The sequence below is a fragment of the Stegostoma tigrinum genome, chromosome 28 (genome assembly GCF_030684315.1).
Source record: "Stegostoma tigrinum isolate sSteTig4 chromosome 28, sSteTig4.hap1, whole genome shotgun sequence".
NCBI classification, from domain to species: Eukaryota; Metazoa; Chordata; class Chondrichthyes; order Orectolobiformes; family Stegostomatidae; genus Stegostoma; species Stegostoma tigrinum.
The window spans coordinates 12,180,757-12,198,871 of record NC_081381.1 but is presented as its reverse complement, the minus strand read 5'-3'; the positions used below and the strand labels follow the sequence as shown (position 1 = coordinate 12,198,871).

Here is an 18,115-nt window from a genome sequence, read left to right as displayed (position 1 = left end):
GACAGTGGTGATTTAGAGAGCCTGGGCTACAGTATTGGAGCCTCAGATGGATTCTGTGCTGTGAATACCATGTCATAAATCACTTCTTTATCAATACCCTTACCTGAATATTAACTGTTGAGGAGATAATGCCAGAAGAAGAATCCTAATTCCCATTATTTTGTATTCTTTTTCTGATTTTGGTAACCAACTTGTATTTTTGGTTGGAATGTCTATTTTGTGCCACTAGATATTGCTGAAAGCATTGTCAATACAAAGGGATTTTGTGACACAATGCTAGTGTTCCCATCCTGGACCAGAAGGTCTGGTTCAGTCCCATGGTGATGAATGATAATATGTCCCAATGGGTTGATATATGCTTGTCTTTGATCTTTTATATACATTATTTATATTATTCTGTAGAATTATTAATCTATTCCTTGCAGAACAAATTAATAATGAGTCCCAAGCAATGCCCTATTTCAGGTCTGATGTTTGCCAGATGTCAGGCTGCGTTGGATTTCTAGTCTGACTGTGCTCCAGCCAACTAGTGCTTTGGTATAAGTAGGATTGGGTCCAGGGTATCCATTTAGTCAGGAATGACCTCCCTCTCAGTGTCATTCTTTTGTATTGAGAATAATTGGGTGAGAGTTTTCAGATGTTTGATCAGCCCCACCTTAACCTTTGCTGCTCCTCTTCCAGAGAGAACATTGCGTTGTCAGTTGGTAAGGGCGGTCGCAGATTGCAGCTGCTCAAGTCAACATTCTTTTTCCCCCTGGTCTCTCTCATTATTCTATTGCAGTGATTGCTCCTGTTGATTTTAAAGAAATTGACATTGTGCTTGAAGATTAAGCACCATGCTGGTGATTGGGCACCAGCTATTTGTTGATCATGATAGAGCAGAATAGCTTCATACAAGCTTTGAAATTGTCATTGGCTTGAAATGTATCCTTTAGCCCCCTTGTGTAAATGGGCTCCTTGCTAAAGCTCTGAGCAGAACATAATCATGAGTCGAACATTCAAGCAACCTATCCCATCTATTTCTCTTAATTTGTTAAATTATCACGGCCTTTACATTCGGTATGTCTGTGATGTGGAGAATCTTCATGGGTATTCTTTTGTTCTTCCATTTATTCACAAAACTTGATGTCTATACGATGCTCAAATGTGATTTTCCTATAGAGGAGCATGGGGAGAACTGCTGTCTGATGTCAGGATTCTGAAACTCAAGTACATAATTTAGCACAAACTGAGCCAATATGTTGGATTCTCAGGTGTTCTTTGCCTACACCGAAAAAAAAACACTGATGAACAATGTCCAGGATGTGGGATCTGAGCAATGTTTTCCAACTCTACATCCTGAATCTGAATTGAAGGCATTGGGTTTATTATGTGGAAGACTTAGAATTTGCCCTGAAGGCCAGAAAGATATGTTTTCATGGGTTTTGATGAATGTCAACTCTGCCATTATTCTTCAGAGTGAGCACTAACTCAAATATCATTAACATACCGTAGTTCTTTTGCAGACATTGTTACTGTGTCTTGGTAAAAGTTGAAGACTTGATGTAGTTGACGCTACTTCAGTAAAGGTTTTTAAAGTTAAGGTAGATTTTTTTTAAACAATAAAAGCATTAAGGGATACAGTGAGAATGCAGGTAAGTAGGTCTGAGTCCACGGAAAGATCAGCCATGATCTTATTGAATGGCGGAGTGGATTTGAAGGGTCAAACAGCCCACTCCTGCTCCTAGTTCTTATGTTCGTATTTTCTTAATTAACTATCAGTGTTATTACCATCAGAGTTATTACCGTAGCCCTGTTGAACCTGCCCCAGCGTTGGTGTGGTGATATGATCCTGTTTGACAGCACTATGATGGAGAAGGTGTCTGGTGGATCCATTGCATAGTAGTGTGATTTGAATATTGTAAGAGATGTGATGATTTTTATCTGGTCATCCACATTGCTGCAGTATTTCCAAAAGGGGAATTTGTTTCACCTGAGTTGAAAGCTTTCGAGAGACTGCGAAATGGCCCCATAGGAAGGGTTGTTCTGCTCTCGCACACTTTTCCTGAAATTGTCCAGGAATGGTCATCATTTTGGCCCTTGCTAAATGGAAGGCTGGAAATTAAAATCTGTTCATTTCACAATGCTGTTATAAATAATGTAGTGTTCAGTGTTTGCTATAGGTACAACCTTTCGAGACTAGCTTATCCACACTTGGGATGTGCTATCTACTTATGCTTCTGCTTGATGCTGGCTGTGAAGATTCTCCCGAAGTTGTCACACCAAATGGCAGATCAAAATTTAGATCCTTTCACCCTGAATAGCGAGTTGCCTTTTGTCCTTTTTCTTGGTGCCAATTTGACAACAGAATGTGCAAATTCTTTATCATCTGTTCTATGCCATCATTATTTAAAAGATTAAGTCTTGGGCTGACTGTGGGAAGCCGTTCAGCTCTGAATGGTTATCTCTCAGGCTTCCAGCATTATCTTGAGAGCTGTGCAGGTCAGAGCTGTTCAAGTAGAATTCAAGGACTTTCAAGTGTGGTTGGAGTTTCTGTCTCTCATCACACTGTTGGGTAGTGAATTTCTACAATGCCGCCCTCCAGAAGAGAAATGTTTCGGCTACCCCCCTCTAGTTCTTTGAGCAATTCCTTTCCACCTCTTGACATTGACATCCACCTGGTTTTTGATCACTTTGCTAAGGTAAGGAACCTGTTCCGATTTAGTTTGAATTCCGCCCCTCTCTTTACCCACCTCAAGTCAACCCCCGGTCTGTTCTAAGCTAAACAATCCTAGTTTATCCAATCTTTCCTCATAAATAACATGTTCCATTCCAGGCTGCGTTTTTGTAACAGTAACTGTGAAATGCCAAGCAGTTTAAATCACGCCTGAAATCCTATTACGAGCTCTGGGTTGAAATGCTTTTTGAAATCCCATTTCAGACAGTAGAAGCTTTTATCAGATGGAAACTATAAATTGCAACTATTTTATGTGTGCATTTTTACCTAAATCTTGAATTTGCCGATTGTATTCCAGATTGTTGATATTCCTAAGGATTCATATTTTGTCAGAAACTTCATGAGTATTTGTTTTGTGGTTTTTGCAATATTGTGACAATAAATCTTATGGTTCCCAGTAGTTCAAGATGTTTCATTTGCTAAAATCTAGTTATTTCATAAAGTATCCAGAAATACGTTGCAAAACAGTTCAAGTTGGACACTGCCTAAATGACTTCAGGGCCTTTTTTAAAAACAAAAATGCCTTCGCAGAACTGACCCACACCCATCCACTTCTGTTTCGAAATTCAAATCCAAAAATGTAAAGTATCTTTCAATATGACATGCATCTATGCGTTCAGTAAACAAAATTAGTTTTTAAACCTTTGAGCTATATAACCATGGAATGTAACACAGATGATTTATTTCTAACTTCAAATCCAGGTGCTGCTACTCACCCTCTCCTTCCTGCTTTTTTTAAATAAATGAAGAGAGCTTGACTTTAATTTTGATTTTTTTTAAAAAGTGGTCCCACTTTTGGGGGAAGGGCACGTATTCTCTGTTAAAGAGGAGTTATATTTTTGGATCTTGATATAGAGGCCAGAATTGCAATCACCATTGCAATTGAATGCTGAGTCTAGTTTGAGTGATCACTTTCAGCTTGGCTGTGTTGGTACAGCTCTCTCACCCCTAGGTTGCTCACAGTTTTTGAAGTTCTAATCTAGGCTGAATGCTGAACTGTCAGAAATTTTGTCCTTCAGAGGAAGTGTTCAGCCAGTCCCTTGCCTGCATGTTCAGATGGAGGTTAAAGCTGCAGGGGAAAGTGGTGAGTCAGAGAGGACGAGCTAATTTGTCTAAAAAGTTTTCTTCATTCCAGCTGATCTTGTCTTGTGAGCTTCTTGAGTTGACTTAAAACTGCTTTATTAAAGCTGGCTGTTTCAAAATATAAAAATGAATCATTGTAGAGTTTTACAGAGTCCCTTTATAATTTCTTTGGGCCTGAGTTTGATGCATGAAATAGCCCAGATTGAGCTCCTGTGTGGTTCTTTGTGCTCGTGTCTCTGCCTCTCTCTGTCTCTCTCTCTCTCTCTCTGTCTTTCTGTATTTCTCTGTGTGTGTTTCTCTCTGTCTGTGTCTCTCTCTCTCTCTCTCTCTCTCTCTCTGTCTGTGTCTGTCTCTTGGAGAGCTTGATTTACATTTTTTTTGGTTTGTCCTGAATGCCCTGCACAGCAGGGGGAGGCAGTCTGCTTTATTTCCAAGTATCCAGGGTTGGAGAGTGAGAGATTGTAGTAATGCACAAACATGTGGTGCATTGCCTACCTCTTCACTGATGTTTGAGCTTATTCTTGCTGCTTTTGGAAGCTGAGACCGGAATGATCATTTGTGAACTGGCAGTTTAGGTAATTGGATAAGTAATGTACCTTCTGCCTGCTATTATTGAACAAGATTACCCTCCGTTATTCCCCTCTGAACTCGGACTGAACTGTCACTTTGGGATCTGTATAGACATGGCAGGCAAGATGTGAAATTCCTCTTTGTTATTTAGACTCTACCTCGTGCAAATTTATTGTTGGCTATATGAAATGTTTTAGAAGCATTGTTTGGATTAGCTGAGAAGATCCATTCATCTACCTGGAATCATGGATGTTTATGATTCTTTGCATTCCTTTTCAATCTGGCTAGGATCCTGAGGTAGGAATATTACATTTATTTTGTTATATTGCGTGTTACTAAACTTCAGTCATCTTGTTAGTATAGAAATGGTCCTTGTTTAACCCTGTGAAGTCGTGCTTTTCCACAGTATTTTATCAAATTGATGATTTACAGACTGAAACATTCGGGTTTTGTTACAGCATAAGATGAGTAATTCTGTAAGTAGAGGCAGCATACTATACTCAAATAATTACATTTTGAAATGTCCTGTTACAAAATATGAGGACTGGGTGTTCGGTTGTCTTCAGTTCTGGTATTTTAAATTACTAACAGCCATTTCTTTATTTGATGCAAGACTAACTTATTAATGACTTAACATGAGCACATGAAAAAAGCATCAATGGAAAACATGACAGCACAAGTTCAGACCTCCATTGTTTTTAGACCAAGCCAAAAAATTTGCTTACAAAATAAAGGTCCTGTTTTAGACTACAGATCGCACACGTGTACTGCTTATTTATGCCAGCATGTGCATGCAGCTGACAGAAATTTTAAAAAGCTCTTTATTCAATGTGGGGTTTCTTTGTGGTTAAAATTGACGCTCTTGTTAGGTTGCCTAATTATCACTGCTCGTTCTTTTTCACGCTGCAATTTGTGGGATGTGTAGTAAAATACAGTTTGAGAGCTCAACTGCAAGCATACAATGCTCTGCTTATTTTCTAAACAGAATGTATAGAAATTGCAGTAAGATGATTTTCTCCAGGGCTCGCCTGAGAAAGAACCACTTCCTGGTTCTTATGAACAGAGTATATTGACAATTGTAACCTCTTGTGTTCCGGAAACTGAAACATGGGCAGCTCCAGCTGGCCTGTAGTGTTAATTTGTACCACTTCAGGAACTTGTCTGAACAATGCTGATTGCAATAAAGCTGTGGAAAATATTTTGAGAATTTGTTTTATTAAATTCATATTTTGATAGATTTCAGGAATGAAAGAGAAGAAAATGGTATTTTGGAATCTTAACCAGATGATTTGTGGTTTCCAACCCTGATCGTGCTGAAAATCCGCTTCCACTTTGCGCTCACAGGCTGTGTGTGTCAAAGATAAATAATGTTTGCTTTGAATAAAGAGAAGCTATAGATAATTCTCATAAATTACTGTTTTCTTGTGTTTATCCTTAAGTTGTTTTCATTTTGGTTTCTCATCTCAGACAGTGAGATGTTATGGAATGAGGTTTTGTCTGTTTGCTTGCTAATAATTAGTATGGGTTGACACCAATGCTGGGAAGTTAGACAAATTCATCTTTTACCATTTAAAGTTTATTTATAAAATTATAAACCCTATTATTATACAACATTTTGACATGAAATTACAGGAGGTACAAGAAAATTCACTTTGCCCCAATTTTACAGCATGTTCCACTGCCACAGACTCTAATGTTTAATGTCTATAGCATATATTCCATGTCAGGTGTACAGCCCCAGTGCAAAATGCTTCATATTCAAAAATTACAGAAACCGCAATGGAGGCGAACTTTACTCGCTGCACTGTGTTCCATTCGCAGGTGTCTCGACAATTTTAATAGATTTTGAAGTTCACAGTGTACCTTTCTTGTCTGTTACAGAACCGGAGAACTTCTACAGTTTCAGGTCCCTCTGTGTTTTCTTTTTATTCATTAATGGGATGTGGACATCACTGGCTGGGCAGCAGTTATTGCCCATCCCTAATGCCCAGAGGGCAGTTCAGAGTCAACAGAAAGTTACATCGGTGAAACCTAATAGAAATGGAGGAAGGAGAAACTGGAAGGGAGAAGAACAGTAGAAAAGAGAAACTGAGATGCTGTCATGTTAAGGATGCAACATAACCACCTTGATAAATGCAATTCTTTGGAAATTAGGAAGTCAGACACAGTAGATAACTGCTCTAACTTCCTACGGACACCATTTGTTAATGATCAAAAAGAGCTGAGAAGATAGCTTGTTCTTCCCAATTATTTGAATGGCTCATAAAGATTGTTTGAATTTATATAATGGGCTCATTTTGGCAGCCCTACAACCTTTTCCAATGTTAGGTTTCTAAAACTTTACTTCCTGAACAGAGCACTGAGCTCCTGTAATGAAAACCAAAGAAACGCAGTGCCTGGAAGAATGAGAGATAGGGAATGAAGTTGATTTAAAATATCCTTTTCAAATTAAGGACTCATGTAGGAGACCAGTGACATGCAATTTTGAATTGTACCTATTTTAGAAAATTACTTTTAGAAAAAAGGAGGTATATCGGGGACAACAGTAAGCTCAAGGAAGAGGTACAGCAATAGAACTGTGTATTTAAGAAGAACCGTAACGGGGAAAATGTTCCCTCTTCCACCTGCTGTTGCGACCTCTGAGTATGTGTGCCAATTTAAACAGTTTTATGGTGGTTGTGGAGTTTGCTAGGAGCTTAAACCCACTTTGTTCTAGGGAGACAGCCCACTTTGAATTTGTAAAGCATTGTCGCAAATGGTGGAAAGAGGAGTCTTAAATTCCATTAGTATTGACTAAATTGAAACCCAGAGAGTTGGTTCCCTTTCTCCACTCCCCACAACACTCCTCTCTTGCCCCCCCAACCTCCTCCATCTGCCCTCCCTATCCTGCCTGTGCCCCCCATCCACCTTGCATGCTGCAAAAATTCACTTAACCTGATTTATTTTTGCCTGTTGCATCAGAATTTGAATGTAACTTTGTGGTCTTTATTTGTGTCTTTGGGTTTGTGTTGGCAGAAAAATAATTTGGGGTATTACAATGTTGCCGCCTTGTGTGATACTACCTGTTTGAATTTTTAAATGACTGTAGAGACTGTACTTGGCTCAGCAGATGATCACAGGAATTGGTCATCAGTAACATTGCTGATACAATGCTACACCTTTTCTGCATTGTTGGACTCGGGTGCTAGCACGTAGGAAAACATTTGTGCACCAATTAAATATTTGTATCGCTATGTTGTCACTCCCAGACGCTGCCTTGGCCCACGGTACTTGTAAACCAGCTCGCCAATTCTCGAACCGTAAAATCAAGTATTAATCTTATTAATAAATGCTCATGCAAATAACTATACATGGTTCAATGTGACTGTATTCACTTCTGTAATGAAAATCATAATGTCAATCACTCTTAATAATTTCAAAGGAATATGTTTGAGGTAAAGTTCAGATTAAAAAGCATACGTTTGATTCAAAGAGTAGAAAAACTACAAATGCTGAAACTATGAAATAGAAACAGAAAATGCAGGCCGTCAATCAACTGAAAGGGAGAGATCAGAGTTTTGTCTCCAGCTTGTCACTGAGCTGATGCATACCGAGCTGCATTTGCAGTATTTCAACTTTTGGATGAAATCTGGACTTTTATTTGATTACTTAGAAGTTCTGGGTTGCAGATGTCTTGTTCCTGTCACACTCAGCAGCTGTCCAAGACCGGCCCTGGAGTTTGAAAGCCGAGTTCAGTCAAACACAATGGGTATAATGAATAGCCTGAAGTCATTGAGGTTAATTTAAAGTTAAAACCAAAAAAAAAGCAGCTTACAAGATTCCACACAAATGTTTGGCTACCAGTTTACCTTCATTATGTTTTTAAGTTAACATGGAAACCAAATCTCGGGATATTAACTGAATGAAGAGGAGACCAATGATGGTGAAAAACATATGATGGCTTTGAAAAGATCAGAATGGGGGGAGGCATCAATGATCGTATTTCAACTGCTGCATAATCTCAGCTGACACAGTGTAGTACTATTTTAGTGCTTTGTGGGCAAGTGGCCTCTTTTGAATGACAGTTTAAACTGAGGCCTATTTATTCCAGTGGTTAAGAATATGGTCTATAATCTTTGAACATGCTCAGTATTTGTCTGAGCCAATATTACAATTTGTCATTTTTCCCGCTTTGATCTTGTGGGATGGTGTAGTCTTTTTAAAGTTTATTTTTCAAAAAGTGCATTACATAACAGTTCATTTTTAACATTGCATAAAGTGAAAAACTGTTCAATTGTTTTCATTGTAGTATTTGGCATTTTGCAGCAACTGATTTACAACTTGCAATGAAATATACATTCCATAACAAAGCTGGGGTCTGAGGGGTTTTACACGGGTCCTAGTCCCTGGGAGTACTATAGTGGAGGGTTTAAATGCTGGTCTTTCCCCATCCAGCCTTTGTAGTGGCTACCATAGAATTTAGTGTGTCCATTAGTACATTACTGAGGACTTTGGAGTATGCTAGCCTGCACTTAGCCTTTATGAAATTTGCATAACAACAGATTGATCATATGCTTTGAAATGTTGCTTTGGGATGTGATGAAGCACTTAATAGCTGCAAGTATTTTCTTTAAAGAATTACGTGTTATCCTGCAGTGAGATTGGAATTTCTGCCCACTATATTCTGTTTAGATAGGGTACTGCTCATTCCTTTTTAGTTTTGAAAATTTGCAGAATTTTGTTTTTGTTTGCAGTGTTTTGCTTTTATTTGTGCATTTTTTGTTCATTGCATTTTGCATATTCCTGTGAAATGCCTTGCTGCATTGTTAACACTGTATAAGTGCCAGTTGTTTTTATTTTGAAGATTGTGTCATAAGAGATAACGAAGAGGGATTCTGCAGATCCAAAAAGAGAACCAAGCATATTTTGATGTACATTAGTGCGTGCGCTGTCTTGTGGTTTGGTGTACAGCTGTGTTGTGACAAAGCCCACTGCATCATTAATGTGATGAGCAGGAATACGATAAGCATATCTCAGGTTATTTTTAGTGACTAAGTGCAGGATATCACATTATCAAACAGCATCAGGTCAATTATGTAAATAACTGCTTAGTACTGGGTAAATGAATTGTCTGCTGTTTTATGGAACATATTGGATATGATATTTGGTACTGTTGGGCTTTTGAAAATACCTACTAATACCAGATGTTTTGTGTTTTGATCTGAGCATCAGATGTGGCTCATGTTATACTTTTAGGTCTGTGGGATTTAGAAGTTGTTTCAAAATGTGTCCCAGAACAGGAATTATTATTAGCATGGTATGAAGAATACCAAAATATTATTACTTCAGTTTTTCTTGGAACAGTCAAATATTTCATTGTACAGTTGTCAAGAACAGTTGCATTTCCAATGAGTGAACAGACATGAATATTTTGTTCTTGTACAGATATTAAAACACAGACACTCCACCCCCCCTCCCCACCCCATGTGCAACCCTCCCCTGTACTCCTCGGCTCCCTGACCAGACCTACCCTGTCCATATTCCTACTCTACCCTTCCCACTGACAAATCACAAAAACTCCTTACCTGCATCCACCTATCACCATCTGTCCTCCCCTCCCTCAAACCCACCTCTATTTCTGAGCTGTCCTCCCTGTCCCCAGTCCTCATGAAGTGTTTTGATCCAAAAAGTTGACTTTCTTGCTGCTCAGATGCTGTCTGGCCTACTGTGCTTTTCCTGCATCACATCTGTTGACTGTGACTTTCACCATCCTTACCATCTCCAAAACACAATCTTCACCACTTCTTTTCAAATGTCTTAAGAGTAAAATAGCCTGAGACCCATCGAGTGGAATTAGAAAGGGCAGGAGTAATTCTCTTTCCCAATGTTGTTCCGTGAAGAATAGCTGAAGAAATGATGAATTGTCAACAGTTTAATCTTTGCAGATGCTAATACAGTAGGATACTGACAAGACAATGTTAATGTTGGCATTTTCCAAAGCATAAAATTCTTAAGTATAAAAAGTGTGGTCTTTTTCAAAGCAACATTTTATTTGACTCTAAAAACCAGACAACGGTGGATTCTTGGAAATCCAAAACAAGAAAAGAAATTGCTAGAAAAACTGAGGAGGTCTGGTGGCATCTGTGGAGAAAAAGCAGAGTTAGAGTTTTGGCTCAAGTGACCCAACTTAAGAACTGAGTCACAGGAGCAGAAACTCTAACTCTGCTTTCTGCTTTCTCACCACAGATGCTGCCAGACTTCTTTCAGTTTTTCTAACAATTTCTGTTTTTGCTTGCGTACCACGCGTAATTGCATGCTCTTGAACGATGGAGAACTATAAATCTTTACATGATCCTTAGTAGCTTAGCTTGTGCCTTTACTCATTAAAGTCCCATCCTTTATGATTCCTGGCCCCGAGCTTGATATGAATTTCAAATGACAACCAAGTATGACAGGTTTCAAAAACAATAATTGGAAGTACTTCTGCTATCAGCAGTTGTCTGATGGCATAGAGAAAGGCAGTTGACTGTTCAGTTTACATTTTGTACAATGCCAGCCCAAGGATTTTTAGGCTTTGCTGCACTAATTCAAAAATCAGGAAAGGTGTGCTTTCAGGTAAACTGAACCTTCCAAAAGTTTGTACTCATTAACCATTAAGGTAAGGATTTAATTTTATAATGAGACCTTCGCAATGACGATCATTTTTCATTAACAGTCAGTAGTCATTTTAAAATGTACGAGGAAATTGAAATTCTGATTCGCCTTTCTGTCTTTGATGTTTCTGCCTTGACACTGAAAGGCTTTAATTTCACTAACAGAAGCACGCTGTGTAGTGCTTCATATTACTTGAAGTAGGATATTTACTAACTCCAGATATGAAGAGAGATTTTGCGACAGTCCCTTTACAGTGAGAACATAATACTAGGCAAAATATTGATGTGTTATTCTGAGTTTTTGTTTAAACCTGGATTATTTTTGGAACCACTTAATGGATTAAAATAGTCTGAAAGGGAAACTAATTTTAGATATTGGAGTTTGCTTGGAGTAGACTTCATGAATTCAAAATTTAATTAGCAATCATCATTTCAAAATCCATCTCTGGATTGAGGAACATGCTTGATAACATGTTGATTTTTTTTTGTGGTGATCTATGATCTCTGCGGACATCCTGTATAATAGTTTCACTTTCAGACAGGCTGTAAAGGTTCAAGAAAGAAGCTCATCATCGCCTTCTGTGGAGTAATTAGCCATGGACAAAAACACTCAATGTTAGTAAGAACTGCCAATGCTGGAGTCAGAGATAAGTGTGGAGCTAGAGGAACACAGCAGGCCTGGCAGCATCAGAGGAGCATGAATGCCGGTGTTTTGGGTTGGGACCATCTTCAGAAATGGGGGAGGAGGAAGGAAGCTCTGAAAAAGATCGAGTGGGGTGGGGATGGGGAAGGTAGGTGGGATGATGATGGGTGAGTGCAGGTAGGCAGTGGTGGGGATAGGACAGTGAGGTGGGAGGAGTGGATAGGTGGGAGAGATGATGGACAGGTTGTATCAGGTCAATGAGGAGGGATGAGAAGGAGGGTTGATCATAGGATGAGTCTGGGAGTGGGGAGATTTTGAAAGACCACATTGAGGGCTGTAGGCTCCTGAGGGTGAACATGAGGTGCTGCTCCTCCAGTTTGTGGGTGGTGTCACTGTGACACTGGAGAGTACCTGCACTCTGTTAATGCCAAATGACAACACCTTCCGGTCGTGAACCACTTCACACCACCGCGCCCCTCCCCCCCCCCCAAAAAAAAACCCCCAACCTCCCCGGGTGACATGTCCACCATGGGCCTCTTCCGGTGTCACAATGATGCCACCTGGAAACTGGAAGAGCAGCACCTCTCATTCCTCATGTCATTCCTCAGCACCTCATGTTATGATCAAAAACTGTTGGCTTTTTTCGCAATGCCAACATCTTGTGTATGAGCAGGTGTATATTCTAATTTGACACATTTTCACATCAGTTTAATTTTGCAGTTTTTAAGCTTTAGTTATGATAATTCAAAACAGTCTGAATTTATAGAGTCATCAATAATCCAAAAATGAAGAGCATGCTATTACAGAAGATCTTGTCCTGAATATATTGTAGCCAGTTAAACTTTATACAGAGCACCTTTCCAAAAATCAGCCTATACCATAAATGATTGATTAATCTGTATTGCATGAAAATGAGCTGCTGGATAGGACTTTGTAAAATCATCTATACTCTTTGAATAGTCCCATGGGATCTATGTCATTACTGGATACATAAAGTTTTGATCTAATGACCCATTAGAAAGATAGTATTTCTGACGCTGTAGGATTCCGTTTAGTGCTGATTTCTTCTAATAAAGTTGATAACCTACTCATTGTCAATATAACATCTCTATGTATATATGAGCTTGCCGTGTTTTACTAGCAGTGGTTGCGTTAGTAGTGCATTGCCTCTGAATCACAAGATTGCAGATTTGTCCCAGGCTGGGGCTTGAGCATAAAAATCAAGACTGATACGCCATTGTGGTGCTGAGGCACTGCTGTACTGTCAAAGGTGCTTCTTTTTGGTTAAGCTGTTAAAAGGCTCTCTCTGAGATAATGGGAACTGCAGATGCTGGAGAATCCAAGATAACTAAATGTGAAGCTGGATGAACACAGGAGGCCAAGCACTCCTGAGATGCTGTTTGGCCTGCTGTGTTCATCCAGCTTCACACTTTGTTATCTTAAAAGGCTCTATCTGCCTGCTCAGGTGATTATCTGGGCCATCATTGCATTGCTGTTTTTGAGATATGTTTGTATGCAAATTGGCTGCTGTGTTTCTAGTATCAAACAGTGTCCACACCTTTTTTTAAAAAAAACTTCCTTGGTGGTCCAATACTTTTGGATTGTGTCTTGAGTTATCGTCACTGAGACGTGTCTCTCTTGCAATTGCAAAATCCAGGCCGTGAGAATTTTTATAGACAACGTCTTTTTTTTCAGTGTTGAAATTTTGCACTCTTGCATTTATTTGTTAACATTTTTGTTTTCCCACACTACTGGATGTCCTTTAGATAATGTGATTCAACAAAAGTAGATCTGTTACCTAAATTAGTCCAAATAATGTAATTTGTAATCGATTAAATGGTAGTTTATCAGGAGCCACTTTATAGAACATCTGCCTTTTGCTAATGCTGAATCTCTGTTGTTAATGTGTAGTGGAGTTACATTTAGAGGGCATTAATCATGTAGCCATTACTGTTGTGTAAATCTACGGAAAAGTATAGCAGGGCAGGTGAAGGTGACATTGTGTAAATACTTCCTAAAGTTTATCATTTAGTTTGCTTGAATAAACATGGTGGTGAACTCCTCAATGATATCCAGCCTGCTGCTTCCCCTTTTACTGATCTTGTCGAAAAGACCATCTAAACTTTAACCATATTCACTTCAAACTGATTAATGAAATGGGGTTGAGACCTTTGGTTGAACCTTTGTGAGTCGACTACAATTGCTGGAGTTAATGCACCATTGTTTCCTACTGGGTACTGTACAGGTTCTGTTCATTCTCCTTGATTTCATGTGGCTAATGTTGTGCAAACACCTGGGTACAAAGGTTACCTGAAATAAAATCTTAAATACTGAAAGTGCAGTGAAGTGAAAGTAATAAAATATGATGCAGATACATTCTCAAATCTTGCTGTCCTGGGGAAGTGGGTGAGGCATGGAAGAGTTATTCAATCTTACGTATGAAAATTGAATATCAAAACCATATCAACCTAAAATGTTTTACATTCAGATCAGTTAGTTTTCCTGTGTGCCATGTGAGCTGGTTAAGGTGTTTCAGTTTGAAATAAAGCATTCTGCGTCCGTTCTCTTCCCCACCGCCGCCCGCGCCCCCCCCCCCCCCCCCCCCCCCCCCAGGTCACAAAAAAATTGACAGGTTCTGAAATCCGACATGATCTTGGTCCCAAACTTGCTGGATTTGTGACAATACCTGTGTAAGAAAAAGACAACATAAAGGGGAGAGATAAAAATGGATAGTCTAGTGGCATTATTGCTAGACTTTTACTCCAGAAATCCAATATAATATCCTTTCCCCGTACCCCACCCCCCAAAAAAAAATCTGGTCTGGCCTTTCAGGCCCACAGCAACGTGTTGACTCTTAACTGCCCTCTGGGCAATAAATGCCCGTCCAGCCAGTGATGCCCACATCCCATGAATGAATGAAAAACATTCTGGCCAGGGCTGAACCTAAAGAGCAATAATCAAATTTATGGTGAGCGTATTCATTTGAGCTTTGGCAAAATGTTAGCAGATTGGGCTGTTTTTTTCTATTTGATAAGTTGAGTCCAGCAGGATGAGACTTTTTTTAGTTGAAACTCTAGACAGGTATTGCTTTTCACAAAATCACTGAATTTTCATTTTTGGTGTCTAGAGTGACCTTTTGTGAATTGGGAGAGAATTTTATTAAGGTTTTGAAAATGAATGCAAAAACTAGCAAGGTTTCCTTGTTCCCTTGTATGCTAACCCATAGCTGTTGCTATGTGCACATTCACAGGGAAAAACTGGGGTTTTGTCATAGGAAATGATGCAGCATCCCAGGATCCTACCTTTTCTTGGAGTCGTGTAGCAAAAGGAATCCACAGTAAGATCTTTAACAAAGGAAAGTGAATGTTTTTATCACCTTAAACTCTGTAAGCATTCATTAGCGCCATAATAGGACCAAGACTATTATAATAAGATATATGCTTGTCTTTAAAAAATGACTTGATCTTAGTATGTTGAGGTTTAAGTTGATGGAGATCAACCCCCCTTTACCCCGTCTCACCTCATCTGGAGTGTCACAGCAGCTCAGAGATTAGCACTGCTGCCTCACAGCGCCAGGAACATGGGTTTGTTTGATTCCACCCACAGGTGACTGTCTGTGTGGAGTTTGCACGTTCTCCCCTTGTCTGCGAGGGTTTCCTCCAGGCGTTCCAGTTTCCTCCCGTAGTAAAGATGTGCAGGCTAGATGAATTGGCCATGCTAAATTGCCCATAGTGTTCAGGGATGTGTAATTAGGCAAGTTATAGGGAGATAGGTCAGTGTAGACTTCTTGGACTGAAGAACCTGTTTCCACACTAAAGGGATTCTATGATCTGCTGTTGTAATCTTCATTGATATGTTTTGTTCCCTTGATACTTGACCATTCCAATGTCCACTTGGATGGTGTCCCACTGTATACCCTCCATAAACTTGATGTTATTCAAATTCCTCTATCACCCTTGTGGTCACAAACATCATCTATTCCAGGTCTAGCAATGTCTTGATTTTAAAATTCTCTGTAGCTATGGCCTTTCCAACCTCTAATCTTTACCAGCTTTGCAACCCCGTGTTAACTTCTAATCTTGAGCTTCCTGCATTTTACTTGCTGTACCTTTTGACAGCTGTGCTTTTATATGTTTAGGCCGAAAACCTCTGGAATTTCTTCCCTAAAACACTTTGCCTCTCTCTCTCTCTCTCTGAAAGTTTCATCTAAGACAAAATGTTTTGCATGTTCTAGGAATTAACCAAGTGTCAATGAAGGAGTGATATTTTTCCCTGAAATCAAGTTGGTGTGTGTCTCATAAGCGAGATTGTAGGCTGTGTCATGTATACATTCCCATAAGTGATGGCGGATGAGCTCTGATGTGGCAACACACTCCAGGGCACTAAACGCATGGACAATTAACTGTTCCATGGCAAGGTATGTCACAATATGTTGACATATTAATAAGTAACATTGTATGTAGAATTCTACAAAGGAAATAATATTCTCTGGAGCATGCAAAAAAAGACACTCTGGGATAGACATTACATTTATCATTTAACTAAATACAGAGAAACATAGAGCTGTCTCACTTTAAAAGAACCAAATGCTGCTCTTGATCACCAACCTGTATCCATTGCTTGTGGACATCAAGGTGATAACATTGTGAGTTTGCAAGCTGTTGAGATGGGAGGCGTGGTGAGTTGCTGTTTGACCCATTATGTTTATGTTATTATCCCTTGTCAGACCATTCCTAATGTCCAATGCTTCGCCATTCACATGAGGTTCATTTGCTTCCGTTGATTATCTAAGTATGATGCACCGAATGCGTCTACGGCAAAGATACTAACATTTCATGAATAGCATACTATCCACAAGTCGGGTGAATATGGACTTCAGAAACTTCTTTGGACTACCTGCATGTTAAAATCCCTCATTTTGCAGTGACCAAATAATTTTAAAAAATGAATGCTGTGTCTTACGTTGAAAACAATCTTCAAAGCAAATATATTATTAATTGTTACTTGGTGAAATATGTGTCTGATTGACATTATGCACTTTCTAGAATGAACCAAAAACATTCTAAGAGACTAACCTAAAAAAACCCCAAAAAGGTCAATACTGGATAAATCTTTATCAAATGAATTGTATTGAAGTATATATTTTTAAGTACCTCTTGAATATGGTATTTAAAATTTCATGATTTGTAATGTTTTCATTGGAGTTGCATTATTGTGAATTTTGAAAGCAGATTGCATAAATTAAATTAAAATCTCTTGAATACCAACATTTGTAGTTTATATTTGATTTGTAAAGTATCCATGAAGAGTGCAGGCCAAAAAACAGAGAGCTTTGTAATGACGAAAATACAAATATGAACTAACCTTCCAGGATTGAGTATTGTTTACTCAATACATAAACATTGATCTCTATTTGAATCTTAAAGTTATTGTATACTTTACAAACAGTGTTAATGATGTTTATTGTAAAAACACAACCTGTTTATATTGAAGTCTGCTATTGAGTATTTAATGGAAGTGTTCAACCATTTAAGATAACAGCTGTTTTAAAGTAACTGGAAAATACTTTGACAGAGCATCAAATGTTTGTGAATGACATTGCTCAGAATAAATTCCAGCCTGTGTCTTTGTTGTGAAGATTGAAGCTGATAAAGGATTGAATGCACACACCCATCTATCTTCAGTTGATGTACGGGCCCTTAGTGCATCCCTAGGCCAATTGTAGGCTTATCACAAATATTAACTTGTGTCCACAGTGTTTTTTATAATTAATTTACCCATTAAATAGAAAGTGACTGTTTTGTTCTTTGGTGATAATTGTTTTTAAAAATAAAAGTAGTAAGCAGTGATGATAAGTCCTGGCAAGTTAGTATGTAGATTCAGCTTCCTAATAAACTACTGTGGGCACGTTCTTGGTCTGTGATGTAGTGTAATAAATATTCCAACAGCGCTGAAGTATTGGTAGCATAACGTTTTAACTCGGTACTATTGATCGTCTTTAACATATTACCTTTCCTCTTGATGGTAGTTACTTTTACTTTGCTGTCATAGACTGCTCAGTAGCTTTCCTTCATTCTTGCAGTTCAGATATCACGTCAGCAGCAAGCTAGAATTGCCATTTGAAATGTACTTCTCTTGTCCAATATGCACTCGGGTCTGAAGACAGCTGTTTGATCCTGTTCTTGCTCGTCTGCAATAAGCTGTCGACTAAGTCCATTCTCGTTGGGATGTTTTTGCTATGTCAGAGATGTAATCAGACCTGGTGACAGCTCCATGGCACATACATCACGACTGACCTCATTGTGCTGATAGAGTTGAGATGTAAAGCTTTCCTGACCATTTCATTTAAGTGCCCCTATATTTCAGGTACTATGTGTTTGAATGTTGGCACATAGGTCTGGCTATGTCTCATTTCCAGAATTGCTTTGCTTCATGTCTTTTGAATTATTCTACATTGTTTCTCAGGCTTGT

At 38.9% G+C, this 18,115-nt stretch overlaps 1 protein-coding gene across 6 annotated transcripts in view; it reads left to right on the top strand.

Annotated features, from left to right (window-relative positions):
* The window catches only part of mib2 (MIB E3 ubiquitin protein ligase 2), a 224,315-nt gene that overhangs the window by 58,573 nt on the left and 147,627 nt on the right, over nt 1-18,115 (top strand). For 3 of the 6 annotated variants that reach the window (XM_048561343.2, XM_059655590.1, XM_048561344.2), the window contains exon 1: nt 4,226-4,666. The exons of 1 other annotated variant lie outside the window; for it this stretch is intronic. The gene's annotated coding sequence lies outside the window, so the exon portion shown is untranslated. Of the gene's footprint in view, nt 1-4,225; nt 4,667-18,115 lie in introns of those variants that run through there. 2 more of the 6 variants (XM_048561340.2, XM_048561338.2) reach the window with 2 other exon arrangements.